Genomic DNA, 16907 nt, shown 5'->3' on the forward strand with positions numbered 1-16907 from the left:
ATGGAAATGATAAGAGCTACTGGGAAAAGTGTGAATGGAAATTGGATAGAACCGAGCTAACTGTGACTTTGTTAAGGGGTCTGATATAGTGAAGTGGACGGTGAAAATACTGAAAAGCCATTAACATCCAGTAGTGAAGGAATCATTGTTGAATTGATCAGTCAGTTTGATGCCCATCATTGCTCCAAGGAAGAGGAAGAGGAAGAGCTACTCTTATGTAACTAAAAGACATTTAAAAAAAATTAGGAAAGGTATACAAAAGAGTTTTTGTGAGTGAGTGTGATTCTGTCCTGAATAAAAACATCACATCTAAAAGTTGCAGTTGTAAGTGTAGCCATGTGTTATCGGTAGCACATGGAACCCAAATATTGCTCTTTGAAAGATTTGTTGGTTTCTTTGGTTCGTTACTTCACAAATGGCTTTATTCAAAGATTCATGGCCATTCCCTGGTAGCTCAGCTGGTAAAGAATCCTCCTGCAATGCAGGAGACCTGGGTTTGATCCCTGGGTTGGGAAGATCCCCTGGAGGATGGAAAGGCTACCCACTCCAGTAGTCTGACCTGGAGAATTCCATGGACTGTAGAGTCCATGGGGTCACAGAGTCAGACACGACTGAATGACTTTCACTTTCACTTTCATGGCCCTTCACTTCTGGAGTCTTGAGAACCAAGAAGAAAAAAATTGCCTCTTGGTTCCTAGATTCAGGAAGTTGCCACTTTCTAGTTCTACTTAGCCCATCCATGGCACATTCTGCTGATCCTCAGCCCAAGCAAACAGCAAAGGTGACCACAAACTCCAAGCCTCTCTTTTTGCCACCAAACCTTCTTTTTCCACTTATAGGTAGCCATGAAAAACTACTTCACTAAGGGTGGTTTTTCAACCTAGTCAACAGTAGCATTATTTCACTGTTATTTCACTGTTTGTATTATAGTTCATTTTCACTGAAGTATGGATGGAAAATATAATTACACCTGATACTGGGAAATATCCAGTTGTCTTACTGTTACATAATTAGGAGTTGATATTTGGTGGCTCAGTGGGTAAAGAATCCGCCTGCCCACGCAGCTGACCCAGGTTTGATCCCTGGGTCGGGAAGATTCCCTGGAGAAGGAAATGGCAACCCACTCCAGTATTCTTGCCTGGAGACTCCCATGGACAGAGGAGCCTGGTGGGCTACAGTCCACGGGACGCAGAGACATGACTGAGTGACTGAACAAGAATGTACCTCAGTATTTAGACATAGTAGGAAATCCTACTTTTGGTGAGAGAGAGAGAAAAAGAAAGAAAGGAGAAGAAAGGAAGGAAAGGAGGAAGAAAGAGAGAGAGAGAGGAAGAGGAAGAAAGAAAAGCAACTTTCTCTAACGTTGCAACTTCTGAGCTACCTGAAAACGTCATCATTGTAAGAAACTTTCTTTCTACGATGAAATGTATTCAGTTACAGACATTTTGTCATGTAAACCCTGGAGCACAAAATTGGCGTTGCTGTTCTATTCTTTATCAGAGTTTTCCTGGTAGAGTTTTCTGCGAGTCCCCTGTTGAGACCTGTGCTGTTTCTTTCCACCCCACCTGTGATTGTTCATTTCGGTGCCTGGTGCTTCCTGTCCAGACTTACTTTGACCTCCAGCTGGAACTGCTCCTGCCCGGGTGTCCCTAACATGCTACCCTCCAGCCAGAAGGTCAAGCGGGCGCCTCTACGGGTTGTGCACGGTTCCCTGCTGCGCGCCGGGCTGGATGCGAGGAGCCTGCCTTCCCCAGACTTGCTCCTGATGCTCCGGCTGCCCGTGGCCGCCGCGCCTCCCAGGCAGACGGCTCGCTCTCGCGGTGGCGAGGAGAGCTTGTAACGAGGCTTCTCCTGTGCCCCCGGTGCCAGCGTTTTGCGGGAGTATCACTTCATCCCCTTGCGCTCGTCCTCTGGGGAATCTTTCTGGTGAAGTCTGACCAGGAGGATGTCTTCCCATTAACGCCATCGCTACCTCTGGTCAAGTTCTTCCTTCCTGTTGGTGCTGGAGGTAGAAATTGTCATTCAGATTTTCAATACAATTAAAAAAAAAAAAAAAGCACATTTTCTCAGGGCTTTTTGGAAAGGCTAGTAGACTGAATTTCTCAGGAAATTATGCAGGAATTGACTTGTTTCTATTTATTTATTTATTTGGGCCGGGGTAGGGGGTGTTTTCCAGGAAAATCATCAGATAAGAGATTTACCGAGGCCATAAGGAAATCAAGTATTTTCAGTATGTTCTACAGTTTTAGTTTCTTCCCTACCTTTCTCGCCATCTCATGGGCTTGGAAATTATTTTTCATTTTAAATCTCTCATGCAAAATCTTGTATTTCTATTTATTTCGCTTTTTGTTGATCACTACTATTGACTGAGAATTGTGAAAAGTAAATAAGAACTTAACAGTTTTTATTTAATAGAAGAGAAAATTATATAAAGTGAAACACAAATAGCTTCTTACAGTGTCAACATATATTTTGAAACTCTTCATCATAAACAAACTCAGAAATCTCTATAGAAATTATGAACTCAGCATTGTTTATCAATTACTAATATCACAAAAAGGAAAGCAGTCATTTATCATGTGACTGCAAAGAGAAGAACGTAATACTGCCTCCAAAATATTCTTGCGAAAAAATTAAATCTGAATTTAATCAAATCTACGTCTATCATTTGCCAGGAGATACAAAGACAGACGGACTGTAGTGTACTAACACTACAGGAATGCGATCAGCAAAACTTAGAGCTTGTTTATTTAACAAATAAATTGCGAGGAGGAACAAAAAAGGAGTTGGAGGGGAAATCTATAGATTTTAAGAGATTCAGGAAATGCATCAACCTACTGTTGGCTAACCTACTGTTGACCCAGATAATCACGATGGTGTGATCACTCACCTAGAGCCAGACATCCTGGAATGTGAAGTCAAGTGGGCCTTAGAAAGCATCACTACGAACAAAGCTAGTGGAGGTGATGGAATTCCAGTTGAGCTATTTCAAATCCTCAAAGGTGATGCTGTGAAAGTGCTGCACTCGATATGCCAGCAAATTTGGAAAACTCAGCAGTGGCCACAGGACTGGAAAAGGTCAGTTTTCATTCCAATCCCAAAGAAAGGCAATGCCAAAGAATGCTCAAACTACCGCACAATTGCACTCATCTCACATGCTAGTAAAGTAATGCTCAAAATTCTCCAAGCCAGGCTTCAGCAATACGTGAACCATGAACTTCCAGATGTTCAAGCTGGTTTTAGAAAAGGCAGAGGAACCAGAGATCAAATTGCCAATATCCGCTGGATCATCGAAAAAGCAAGAGAGTTCCAGAAAAACATCTATTTCTGCTTTATTGACTATGCCGAAGCCTTTGACTGTGTGGATCACAATAAACTGTGGAAAATTCTGAAAGAGATGGGAATACCAGACCATCTGACCTGTCTCTTGAGAAACCTGTATGCAGGTCAGGAAGCAACAGTTAGAACTGGACATGGAACAACAGACTGGTTCCAAATAGGAAAAGGAGTACGTCAAGGCTGTATATTCTCACCCTGCTTATTTAACTTCTATGCAGAGTACATCATGAGAAACGCTGGGCTGGAAGAAACACAAGCTGGAATCAAGATTGCCGGGAGAAATATCAATAACCTCAGATATGCAGATGACACCACCCTTATGGCAGAAAGTGAAGAAGAACTAAAGAGCCTCTTGATGAAGGTGAAGGAGAGTGAAAAAGTTGGCTTAAAGCTCAACATTCAGAAAAGTAAGATCATGGCATCTGGTCCCATCACTCCATGGGAAATAGATGGGGAAACAGTGGAAACAGTGTCAGACTTTACTTTTTTGGGCTCCAGAATCACTGCTGATGGTGACTGCAGCCATGAAATTAAAAGACGCTTACTCCTTGGAAGGAAGGTTATGGCCAACCTAGATAGCATGTTTAAAAGCAGAGACATTACTTTGCCAACAAAAGTCCGTCTAGTCAAGGCTATGGTTTTTCCAGTGGTCATGTATGGATGTGAGAGTTGGACGGTGAAGAAAGCTGAGCGCCGCAGAATTGATGCTTTTGAACTGTGGTGTTGGAGAAGACTCTTGAGAGTCCCTTGGACTGCAAGGAGATCCAATCAATCCATCCTAAAAGAGATCAATCCTGGGTGTTCATTGGAAGGTCTGATGTTGAAGCTGAAGCTCCAATACTTTGGCCACCTCATGCGAAGGGTTGACTCACTGGAAAAGACCCTAATGCTGGGTAGGATTGGGGGCGGGAGGAGAAGGGGACGACAGAGGATGAGATGGTTGGATGGCATCACCGACTTGATGAACATGGGTTTGGGTAGACTCCGGGAGTTGGTGATGGACAGAGAAGCCTGGCGTGCTGCATTTCATGGGGTCGCAGAGAGTCGGACACGACTGAGCGACTGAACTGAACTGACTGTTGGCTAGATTGCACAGGAGAAAGATTTGGAATTATTGCCCAAATTCTTAGTTCAACTGATGAGAGAATGCATTCTTAGAAAGGCCAAATCACTTGGCCAAGGTCATCTTGGCCAAGAAACTGGACTGTCAGGGTTCTTGTTCCCCGGCGCCGTATGTCTTAGCAGCGTGGCGTATTTTACAATGTACATGTAGGTCATGATTTCCAGCTTACATAGAGCTCAGAGAGAAAGTAAGTAATAGAATAAAATTCTACTTGGTCATAGAAGTAAATGGCGGTATTACTTTTTCTCAATCCATTTGAATGTTATTATTGGTCATATGTAACAACTGTAATAGCCTATCATGTTTCATATTTGAAAAAAGGAATTGAAATGGAAGCACAAGACACTTTGCGATTCTTTCCCTCAAAGATTAGGTGTGCTCTTTGCAGTGCATGCCATTAGCTAGGGACGATGTCCCAGTAATGCCCATCAAGTGTCTCTGAACCACATGTGTGGCAAACACAAATCACCCAGCTGAAACCAAAACCACTTCATTTGATATCACTTTTGTTCAAGAACTAGAAGTGATAGAGACCAGAAGTTTCCTAAGTCCTTTTCATAAGCATATTTGAAAGTCAGGGTCGTAGTTTGCCATGTGAGGAGACAAATTTTCTCTTCATTTAACTGAATTAGCATTGAAACAAATCTCCTAAGTTAGTTTTCATTCCTTATATCTTGCGTGAGATGAGCAACTGGAGAAACTTAACTCTGGGAAAGTAAATATTCTTCAGCAAAGATGTGGTGTGGCAATCTGTTTGTTTTTGTTTTTTTTGTTTTAATGTGTTTCTGCAGTCACACCTATACCACATTTGTAAGATGTGGAAGGTTTCAACATGAGAAGATGCAAAGCATGGATGGAGGAGAGATTTTGAATGCTTCATCATGTCGGCAGAAAGAACGTGTATCTTGCAAATATGTGAAAGGGCACATGTTTGTTGTTACCACTCGTCTCCCATTATTTCCGTTCTGTCTTTACCGTTTGCGCTTGGTGAGGTGTCCACGACTGCATTTAGTCATCTCCTGGAGATATACTGGTAATATCAGTGGGGTAGTCCAAACATAAGGCATATTTCTCTATCAGTCATATTGTGGAAGAGGTGGCTGCTGATATGTAACACAACCTCTTGAATATAAAGATGCAATTCATTTGTTGAATAATTTGGATGGTTTATCTTAATTGTGACTTTGTGGTACTGAAATCAGGAAATACTTAATATTTAAAATCAGAAAATCTGCAATTACTTTGAAGTAAATAAATTAACAAACTTAAACTGAGTACCTACTATGTGCCAGATGCAGAGTTATGTATGCCCCTTTGAGAGAGCAAAACGGGTAAGACAACATTTCTAATTAACACTTTCCCCCCAGTTTTATTAAGATTATAAATTACACAGAGCACTGTATAAGCTTAAGGTGTATGACATAATGATTTGACTTATGTGGATCATGAAATGATGACCACAATGGGTTTACTGAGTATCCATCATCTCATATCAATACAACATTAGAGAAATAAAAAATCATTTTTTTCCTCTCGATGAAAACTTGAAGATTACTCTCTTAACTTTCATTTATAATTCATAGCAGTTTTAATTATCTTTATCATGTTGTATATTACATTCCTAGTATTGATACTATTTACCTTATACCTGGGATTCGCCCCTTATGACTGCCCCACCCAATGTGCACTCTGCCCACCCGCACCTCTAGGAACCACAGTTCTGATCTCTTGTCCTATAAGTTTATTTTCAAAGTGTAACTGACCTACTGAACAATGTTAGTTCCTGGTACCCAGCATAAAGGTTCAATATTTCTGTGCATTTCAAAATGGTCACCATAGACTGGTTGCCATCTGTCTCTGTGCAAAGATATGACATGAATATTGACTGTACTCCTCACTCTGTACACTTCATACCTATGGTTCATTCATTTTCTAATCAAAAATTTGTGCCTTTGAATCTCCTTCATCTATTTCTCTCCTCCCCTGACCTCTTTCCCCTCTGGAGCTACCTGTTTGTTCTCTGTATCTATGACTCTTGCTTTTGTTTGTTCATTTTTTGGTTTGTTTTTTAGATTCCACATATATGTGAAATTATATGGTATTTGTCTTTCTCTGTCTTATTTCACTTAGCATAATACCCTCTAGTTCCATCCATGTTGTCATAAATGGCAATATTTCATTCTTTTTTATGACTGAACAATAGCTTGTTATATATATATATAAATATATATACATGTATATATAATAGGCATGCATAAAATACATACATGTATACATATATATTATATATATATGTATGTATATGTTTGCATCCATGTGATAGCTTAGTTTGCTTCCATCCATATCTTGGCTATTATAAATAATGTTGCAGTGAATATAGGTGTGCATATATACTTTTGAATTAATGTTTTCATTTTCTTCAGAAAAATACCGAGAAGTGGAATTGTGGGGTCATATGATAGTTCTGTTTTTAGATTTTTGAGGAAAACCTGTACTATTTTCCATAGTGGCTGCACTGATTTACATTCCCACCAATACGTAAGCATCTCTTTTTCCCACATCCTTACCAACACTTCTTTTTTTTTGTCTTTTTGATGATAGCCATTCTGACATATGTGAAGTGATATTTCATTGGGGTTTTGATTTGCATTTCCCTTATGATTACTGATACTGAGTATCTTTTCATGTTCTTGTTGGCCATCTGTATATGTTCTTTGGAAAAATGTCTCTCTAGGACCTCTGCCCATTTTTTAAGAGGGTTGTTTTGTTGGTGGTGGTGTTTGGGGGCTGAATTGCATAAGTTCTCTGTATATTTTGGATATTAACCACTGATCAGGCAAACTGTTTGCAAATATCTTCTCCCATTCGGTAAGCAGCCTTTTTATTTTGCTGATATCCTCCTTCACTGTGTGAAACCTTTCTAGTTTGATGCAGTTGCACGTGTTTGTTTTTGCCGTCTCCCCAGTGAGGCTGGGTCTCTGGCGCTGCTGATGTTTTTCGTGAGTGAACTTTCTGTCTCACTACTGCGGGTGTCTGTTTTCTTTTCTGTTGCCCAAGTTAAGCTTGTCAGAAAACTCTAATAGCTGAGTCCTTGATGATCAAGATTTCAACACTTATTAATTGACCTCAGGCATCCAATGAAGTACATATCCAACAAGAATTTATTGTGTGTTTGTGTGTGTGGTCTATATATGTGTGCATGTCATAGTTTGACCATAGTCAAAACTATGGTTTTTCCAGTGGTCATGTATGGATGTGAGAGCTGGACTATAAAGAAAGCTGAGGGGCGAAGAATTGTTGCTTTTGAACTGTGATGTTGGAGAAGACTCTTGAGAATCCCTTGGACTGCAAGGAGATCCAACCAGTCCATCCTAAAGGAGATCAGTCCTGAATATTCATTGCAAGGACTGATGGTAAACCTGAAACTCCAACACTTCGGCCACCTGATGCAAAGAGCTGACTCATTGCAAAAGACCCTGATGCTGGGAAAGATTGAAGGCGGGAGAAGAAGGGGACGATAGAGGATGAGATGGTTGGATGGCATCACCGACTCAATGGACATGAGTTTGAGCAAGTTCTGGGAGCTGGCGATGGACAGGGAAGCCTGGCGTGCTGCAGTCTATGGGGTCCCAAAGAATCAGACACGATTGAGCGAGTGAACTGAATTAAACTGATTTGAAGTCAAGATTTATACAATTTGCTTATTTATTAGATAAGCCCACTTATTTATTATCAGTTTTTTACCTTTGTCACTCTGGGACAGTTTAAACAAAGAAGCATTTCAGAAAAACACTAGAAACATGAGAGGAGGAGACTGAGGTCTGCGGAGCCCAATACTGTGTACAGGAATCAACTGGGAATATTTTCTAATTGGGCTGTCATATCTGTCTTAAGTCAATCAAAGTATGTATCTTAACTTGCCCTACTCTTGATACGTATTGTATTTTAAAAAGTATCAGTATCTGCTGCCCAGGCTAATAAAGGTTTATGGTGAAACGGATCATCTCCAGCGTAGACAGTCATGCATTTTTCTCCAGCAGTTCCCTTGTTCGCCATGTGTCTGAATGACTCTCTTATGCAAAGTAGTGATGATCCCGTTCTTTTCCTGTCTCTTCTCCATTTCCTGTCTACTAGATTCCTTATTTTTTAGCATAGAAATAATTAAACTTGCATCTGACCCACCTAAAAAATTTATTGATTTTGCCTTTCCTTCTGTGTTCCTATTTCTCATTCTTTTTACAGACTTAAAAAAAAAATTAATCCATCTTTCAGTATTCTTATTTTCTGCTTATGTCAATTCATAGCAGATTGTAAGTGTTCTGGATTTTACTATGAAATTGAGGTTGCTAAGGGAACCAATAATCTAATTATTATTCAATTAAAAAGAACAACATATGGCACTATAAATTGCCTCCTTTGTTGATACTATCTTCCGTTGACCTATGCAGTGGAAAAGAAAAAATTAAAGGGTTTTGCCTGTATTCCATCATTTCTCCATTACCAGGAAAGCAGGTGGGATACTCAGGAAGGAAATAAAGTGGATGAACTTGCCTAATTATGAAAACATGATAAGCAGACTGCTGGTCAAATAGACTAATGATATTTTCTAAGAAGAGAATCCTTATAAAATGTTTTAAACAGGATGTTCCTGGTTTGCAATTGTAAAAATCTAGATAGATGGCTAGCTGGAAAATATCACATAACTAGTGGGCCATTTGAGATAAAAAATGGAAATGTTTATAATCTAAACTTTTCACACTGTGTGAGATAACCTTCATAAATCATTTGGACTTCTTACCTACTTTGGACTGGGAGCTGATGTCCGTCATGGGAAGGGTATAATCACGGAGTTACCTTCAATATTCCAGGTGTCTCCCTGCTTTGCCCTTGACTCCTCTTTGATTGAACCTTCAGCTTATTTGTAAAGCCTGATGGGGGAAAATCGCTAATTGCTGTCAGCTAGATTTGATAATCCAGTCTTGTGTATTTGCTAGTTTCCCTCCCAATCCTTACAAGCTCTTTCTCTTTTCCTCATAAATGTCTGCTTCCCCCAAGCTTTTCCCCTTGCCATTTAATACACAATTAATGAGCTGCCACATTGCCCCAAATGGCATCCAATTGCCACCTTGGCTCCCCTGATTTTTCCCAACCCTGTGAATGCTCCCACCATCTACCCAATGGTAGATGAAACCAGATTCTGCCATCCCAGTGACTTTTCACATTCATGAAATCACAACATCAGGCAAATCCATCTGTCATATCTTCTTACTATGTCTATCAATGCCATTCCTGGGGCCACTAGTTTAATTCAGACATGGTCATGCTTGTCATGTGTTAATGGAAGTTTCTTATACCTAATTGTGTTTTTTTCTCCTCTAGTTGGTTTCTCTGTGGTCTGTCTCTTGCACTGCTTCTGGAGTCAGCTTGATAAATATCAATCCAATCAGATTATATCTATGCTTAATGTTCTTCCCCCATACTCGCTGGCTATCAAGATTTTGTTAATACAAAACCCTTCGTGATGTTTCCTGTTACCTCGGTACTCTCATCTTCCAAAAGTAACTTGTATTTTTATTGCCATTCATTATGCTTGCTGCTGAGTCGCTTCAGTCGTGTCCAACTCTGTGCGACCCCATGGACTGAAGCCTGCCAGGCTCCTCGGTCCATGGGTTTTTCCAGGCAAGAGCACTGGAGTGGGTTGCCATTTCCTTCTCCAGTGCATGAAAGTGAAAAGTGAAAGTGAAGTCACTCAGTCGTGTCTGACTCTTTGCAGCCCCATGGACTGCAGCCCACCAGGCTCCTCAGTCCATGGGATTTTCCAGGCAGGAGTACTAGAGTGGGGTGCCATTGCCTTTTCCAATGCTTCTCCATTGCCTTCTCATTATGCTTGCAGTTCCACAAATAGATAAAGCTATTTTCCATAGTTGCCCTGAAAGTTTACAGGATGTCTTTTTACCCTCTATTGAGATAATTGTTTTATATTCCGTATACTGCCTATTCTCTTATGTATTGCATTCTCTTAGTAAATTTCTTAATAATACAATGCCCTTCCTTTTTAAAAATAAATCTTGCTTGGTCAGGATGAATAATTATTTTAACGTATTTTTCAATTCTATTAACGTTTCCTGTTGAATGTTTTTCTGCACCTGTGTTTATAAGGGAGCTGGACAAAGGGTTAGTTCTCTTTTATTTTGCTGTTATTTCTGGATTTTGGTATCAAAATAATGCCATCACATTAAATGAATTAATATTTTTTTATCTTTTAAAATATGCAGACATACTTTGTATTACATTTAATTGGCTTTTCCTTTAAAATACAAAAGAACTTAGCACAAAATGATCTGATACCAAAGGCTTATTTGGAGATAATTATTTTACAACTTTTCAATTTCTATGTATATTACTAATAATTTTTCAGAGCACTATTTCTTTTAGAATAATTTTAGAATGATATATTTTCCAAAGAAATTGTCTACTTTATGGAAATCTTTTTAGCTTTATTTGAGAGTATTATTCCCTTGTACTTTTAAATTCCTTCTGTATTTATTGTTACATTCCTTTTGTGAATTCTTTTTCCTTGATGAGTTTTAACAGAGATATGTTCAACCCTCTATCTCCTTAAAAGTCAACCCTTGAATCTAGTTATAATTGCCAATATTTTGTTTAGTTTTTAATAATTAATTGTATCTTCACATTTTTTATTTTATCACATCTTATTTTCCTTTTCCTAAATTTGTAAATTAAATATTAAGATAATGAGCAAAAACAGAAACAGTGGAAAGAAAGAGAGTAATAAAAATAATAAAAATAAAATAATTTGAGAAATAAATATTAATAGTAACACATTAATATATCTATAGTATATAGTATTATATGTAATAATAATATAATACCTATAAAGTGACATAAATAGACTTACTAGTTAAAAGATAAATGGGATTAGAATGCATAAAACATAAGGAAGTTTACAGAAAAAAAAAAGAATGTACTAAAATTAGGCAAACGTTAACCAGAAGGAAACTGGTTTAAGTATCTGATTATCAGGCAAAATAGATTTTAAAATAATTATTGATGACAAAGAAAGTAATTATCTACTGATAAAAGCTTCAATTCACCAAGAAAAATATAATAATTTATAATTTGTATACCTCTGATGTAAATTCAGAGTGGAAGACTGCAATACACCTTTCTTGTAATCAATAGATCAAACAGATAAAAGATCAGTGAGAATATAGAGCCTGTGAACAGCACAGTTAGTAATTCTGGTGTAATAAACACACACAGACTACTAAAAACATGAACTGGAGGACACTCCTTTATTTGAAGCGCACACTTGAAATATTTATGCAAATCAACTACAAATTATATGAAAACTTTAAAATTTCAAACAGTCAAGTTTATCTCAAAATCTCTCTTCTCCAAAAGGTGTATGTCCTTCAGTTTTCAGGAGTCTGCATCCAAGAGCTTAAGCACACTGTCCTTCCACCACTGGAGACCTTTTCTTCTTGAAGAATGGTGCAGATGTCATTGAGGGTGTAACCCACCACTGGCGTGTCCTGCCTTGGATTCACTATTCAGGACTGAAGTTGATCAGAGCCATCACTGCAAGGCTGGCAGAACCAGAGACTGAAATCTTCTGAGTTAATTCCCTGTCATAAGCCTGTCATGACCAAAGCAACTTCCAGGAGGCAGAGAAAGGACAGTTCACAATTGCTACTCAAATTGGAGTCATCATGCAAATCTCCTGCCACAAAGTGATGCTGAAGTGCTCGTTGGACTGAAGTGAACATGTCTGCAGGCTTTGCATCACAGTTGGATGGAATTCCAGCCCTCTGTCCTTGCCTTCATTACATAGACAGGTTCTTGAACAGTAGTCTGCCGGGTCACTCAAGTTACACATATAGTAGAGCCCATTTCATAGCTATGTCATCCAAGATGAGCTCTTTTATTCCAGCCTACCCTATGCACTGGCGTATGACATCTGTTTATACCTCAGGTCCATCTCAGCAAAGTGACCGCACTCTTGAATTTCTGATTCTGTGTAAGTCAAGTCTCAGTGAAACTGCAATTTCTCTAAACCATTCAACCCTAAATATGGCATGCAGTCGGGAGACGAAGGTCAAAATAATATTTTAAAGAAAATAAAATATTCAAGTTTGATTCAAGAAAGCTACAAAATGCCACTGGATTCACTCTTTTTGTTACAAAGGGCACTATAACTTCCATGACATTTCCACTAACTAGGGGTTTCCAAGCATTTTCTGCCCTTCAACAAAAAGCTTGTGCAGTGGGGGCGACTTGGTTTCTTGCATCCTAATGCACACCTTGGGAGTTTATTGGGGTTGAGCCAAGTGTTCACAATTTCATGCCTTCTGCAAGAGAAATATACATGATATTTGCATATGTTTTAAAACCGCATAACCAGCAGAGAGGGCATAAGAACAACTAGAATGTACTGAATCAGGTAAGTGTTTGTAATACTCTGAGGAATTCTGACACCATCTCAATACAACTTGTAATAAAACCCTCGTTCTTTGCTTTGTTAAGTGTCTGTTAGGATAAAAAACTGGAGTTCCTATGCCAGGAAAGTCATAGGAACAGGTCATGAAAACTGGATTGTATTAAGGTATCCATTCCTGAATGGAAGTGCACCTGAGATGCTCGGAGAATGTAGATGCGCATGGAAAACGGCCCCCGGAGACAGACCTGAGACCTGGGACCAGCGCCGCAGTGCTTGCCCGTGGACACAAAAATAACTGTGCCTGAGCAGTTAGGGCAAATTCTGGACAAAAGACAGAGAAAGGAAACCAACAGCCACTCCTGATGAGCACAGAGCAAAAGCGGGGTGCAGTACACGCCCTCTGCACACGGCACCGCCTCAGGCGCAGGCGGACCGCCTACCCTCCTCCAGCCTGACGCCTGGACACGCCCTCGCTCACCGCGGAAGGAGCCCGCTGGCCCTGTCTGCACGTGTTTCCTGTCTTTGCTCTCCACTGCTGCAGCAGGGGCTCCAATAATACCTTGCCTGAATTTCTTATCTGGCGTCTGATCAATTTCTGTTGATTTAGGAGGGCAGGAAGGCTTTGCCTGGCAGCTCCGTGGTAAAGAATCTGCCTGCCCTGCAGGAGCCACAAGAGATGGGGGTTCAATCCCTGAGTCGGGAAGTTCCTTGGAGGAGGAAATGGCAACCTACGCCAGGATTCTTGCCCAGAAAATCCTACAGACAGAGGAGCCTGGAGGGCTACAGTCTGTGGGGTTGCAAAGAGTTGACATGACTGAGCAACTGAGTGCACACACACACACACACACACACACACACACACACACGGGAGGCCAAGAACCCTGGATGGTGACACACACACACACACACACACATACACACACACACGGGAGGCCAAGAACCCTGGATGGTGACACACACACGCGCACACACACACACACACACACACACACACACACACACACGGGAGGCCAAGAACCCTGGATGGTGACACTTCCTCGGAGCAGGGAGGGGGAATTCGTTAAAACAGAGAGAGAAAGTTATGTTTGAATTAGACACATAAGATGAATAGGATTCCGAAGCAATAGGAATGTTAGCATAAAGTTGTGTTCCCTTAAAAAAAAATAAACTGATGTCAACACATTTCAAAGAGCCCTACCTCTGTTTATTCCTTATGTTAATTTTTGGGTCCCTACAGCCTATTTGCCTTTCAAAAGGCTTCCACGTGGACTCATTTGTTGCTGTGTGCAACTCTGGGTGAATGACCTTGTGACATCATTATTCCTATTTTATAAATGAAGCACAGAGAGGTTTTGTGATTTCTCACAAGGCTTTTAGGAAACAAGCAAAAGAACTGTGACTAGAAACAGTGTGTGTGTGTGTGTTTTGCCATCTTGAAGTTGGGTGCTTTGTTTAATAGTCCAATCATTTTGTACCATTTGTATTTTCCTCCAGAAACTGAGAGGTATGATTAATAACTTGCTACTGATCCCATTTCGTGCTGCAAAAGGAAGTGGAAGAGCAGAGGTTGGTGCCATACTGTGATCGGTTGTGTCCGACTGTCTGCGCCCCCATGAATGGTAGCCCGCCAGACTCCTCCGTCCATGGACTCTTCCAGACAAGAACACTGAAGTGGGTGGCCATTTCCTTCTCCAGGGAAAGCCGTGGTAGCCCTGTAATCAAGGTAGAAGTGTGTTCTGTAGCTACTGAGAGTATCAGAAGCGAGAAGAATTTGATGGTCATAAACATTAAGAATAAAACAGCCCTTGTTAGGTTGTTCATTTTTTGAGAAGTAATTCTAGATGGGATAACAGTTTTCCTACCCTTTGTGTCTGTGTGTGTGTGTCTTTATGAATTCAAACATATATGGGGAAACACAGATCCACGTTCAGCTTCATGAAGTTTCACTGAACGTGCGTGTGGGGTAAGGAGGCGGAGACGGAGAAGCCGACCTTGGAAGCCCCACAGCCTCTATGTGGCTCCTTTCTAGGCAGCAAGTCCCCACTGTTATTCTGACTTCTGACCTCACAGGTTAGTTTGCCCGTTTATGAGCTTTAGATGAAGGGACTGTTCTCTGCGTCTCCCTCTGCGTCTGGTTTCCTTTGCTCATCGTGACTGTGGGATTTACCCCTGGTGTTGCCTGGGGCTGTGGTTCACTGTTTCTCACCGCTGTTTCAGGTACCATTGATATTTTTTTTCTACAGTGACGAGTTGTTGCTTTGGACTATGGATAATAAATGGCATTGTGGACACTATTAGGCTGTCTTTTGTTTTGCCTAATTTAGAAATCTTATGAAAAGAGCTTTATGAAGTAAGCTTAAAAAAAGGATAAGTCAAAATTGTTACAATGTTTGCAAGTAGTTTGGAAGTAGGAATGGGAAGGAAAATGTTTTTTAAAAAGTGAAAAGGAGAGAGAAAGGAGGAAAGGGGGGCAATGGTCTCCCTGATTTCAATTATTATGTCAAGTGTGACAGTAATCTAGATGAACAAGGTGCAGCAATATGGATGGACTTAGAGGTTATCACACTGAGCAAAGTAACTCAGACAGACAAAGACAAATATCATGTGATATCACTTACATGTGAAATCTAAAATATGACACAAATAAAACCTATCTGAGAAACAGAAACAGACTCACAGACACAGAACAGACTTGTGATTACTGAAGGGGAGAGGGGGCTGGGGATGCAAAGTGTTGCATAAGGCGGTTAGACAGCAAGGTCCTGCTGAAAAGCACAGTGAACTATATCCAACACTCTTGAGAAACCTTAATAGAAAAGAGTATGAAAAAGAATATGTGTGTGTGTAACTCAGTCACTTTGCTGTACAGCAGAAATTAGCACAACATTGTAAATCGACTATACTTCACTAAAAGAAATTAAAAAGAAAATTTGATGGCCATGAGAGTACTACTGAGTATTTGATACATACCAGACACTCTACTGGGGCTTCCCTGATAGCTCAGTTGGTAAAGAATCCTCCTGCCATGCAGGAGACCCCGGTTCGATTCCTGGGTCAGGAAGACCTGCTGGAGAAGGGATAGTCTACCCACACCAGTACTCGCACGTCTTAAGATGTAGAGAACGTTATTCCTATTTTACAGTTGAAGAAACTGGCTCAGAAAGAAGCAAGTCTACACAGATAGGAAGTGGTAGTCAGGATTCAAAAAGATCCACATGGAAGTCCAGCTTTTTAAAAATTCTTGAACAGAAGAGCAGACAAGAAAAGATGAAAAAGAATAGACAAAAATCACTAAGCACATTATCCATTGGTATACAACTGGAAGAAGCAAAATCACCGCGATTATTTACAAACGGCAGAATTTAAGACAGAGAGTGAGATTCACGGGTGACGGTGGAGCCAAGCCAAACGGGGGATGGTGCGGGAACCCAGAGGTTAGCGTCGGCAGGGAACCACCGCCACCTGCAGACGGGGAGGGCAGGAGGAGTGCACCGTGCTGGGGCCCGAGCTTCTAGGTTTGCTTATAAACTGGACTCACAGAGACCTGCCTGGCGCCACTGGAAGGAGGTGGTCAGACAAAAACGTGAGGCGTACTCAGAGAAGGCCTGAGATTACAGAGATGCCTCCCAAGCTGGGGGGAGCCTGGGTTTACATGAGCCTTGGTTGGGAAAACGTATGGAAGCAAACTAAACGTCCCTTGACAGAGGAACGGATAAAGAAGACATGGCCCCTTTTATAGCTGAGTGCTATTCCACTGCGTATATGCGCCGCGTCCTTTTGACCCACTCCTCTGTTGGTAGACAGTTAGGTTGCTGTCATATCCTGGCTGTTGTAAATAGTGCTGCGGTGAACACTGAGGTGCATGGGTCTTTTTGAACTCTGGTTTTCTCAGAGTATATGCCCAGTAGTGGGATTGTTGGATCATATGGTGGTTCTAGTCTTAATTTTTTTATGGAACCTCCATACTGTTCTCCAGAGCGGCTG

The 16907-nt window shown here is 40.7% G+C and overlaps 1 long non-coding RNA gene across 1 annotated transcript in view; it reads left to right on the top strand.

The window, feature by feature from the left end:
- Positions 1-15217, top strand: part of LOC145518604 (uncharacterized) — a 23714-nt gene extending 8497 nt beyond the window's left edge. The window contains exon 4 of the long non-coding RNA XR_014063025.1: positions 14418-15217. This is a non-coding gene — a long non-coding RNA (uncharacterized LOC145518604). The remainder of the gene's footprint in view (positions 1-14417) is intronic.
- Positions 15218-16907: the final 1690 nt, after the last annotated feature.

Source organism: Giraffa tippelskirchi, chromosome 8, assembly GCF_054371585.1.
Source record: "Giraffa tippelskirchi isolate mGirTip1 chromosome 8, T2T-mGirTip1v1.2.pri, whole genome shotgun sequence".
In the NCBI taxonomy this organism is placed as follows: Eukaryota; Metazoa; Chordata; class Mammalia; order Artiodactyla; family Giraffidae; genus Giraffa; species Giraffa tippelskirchi.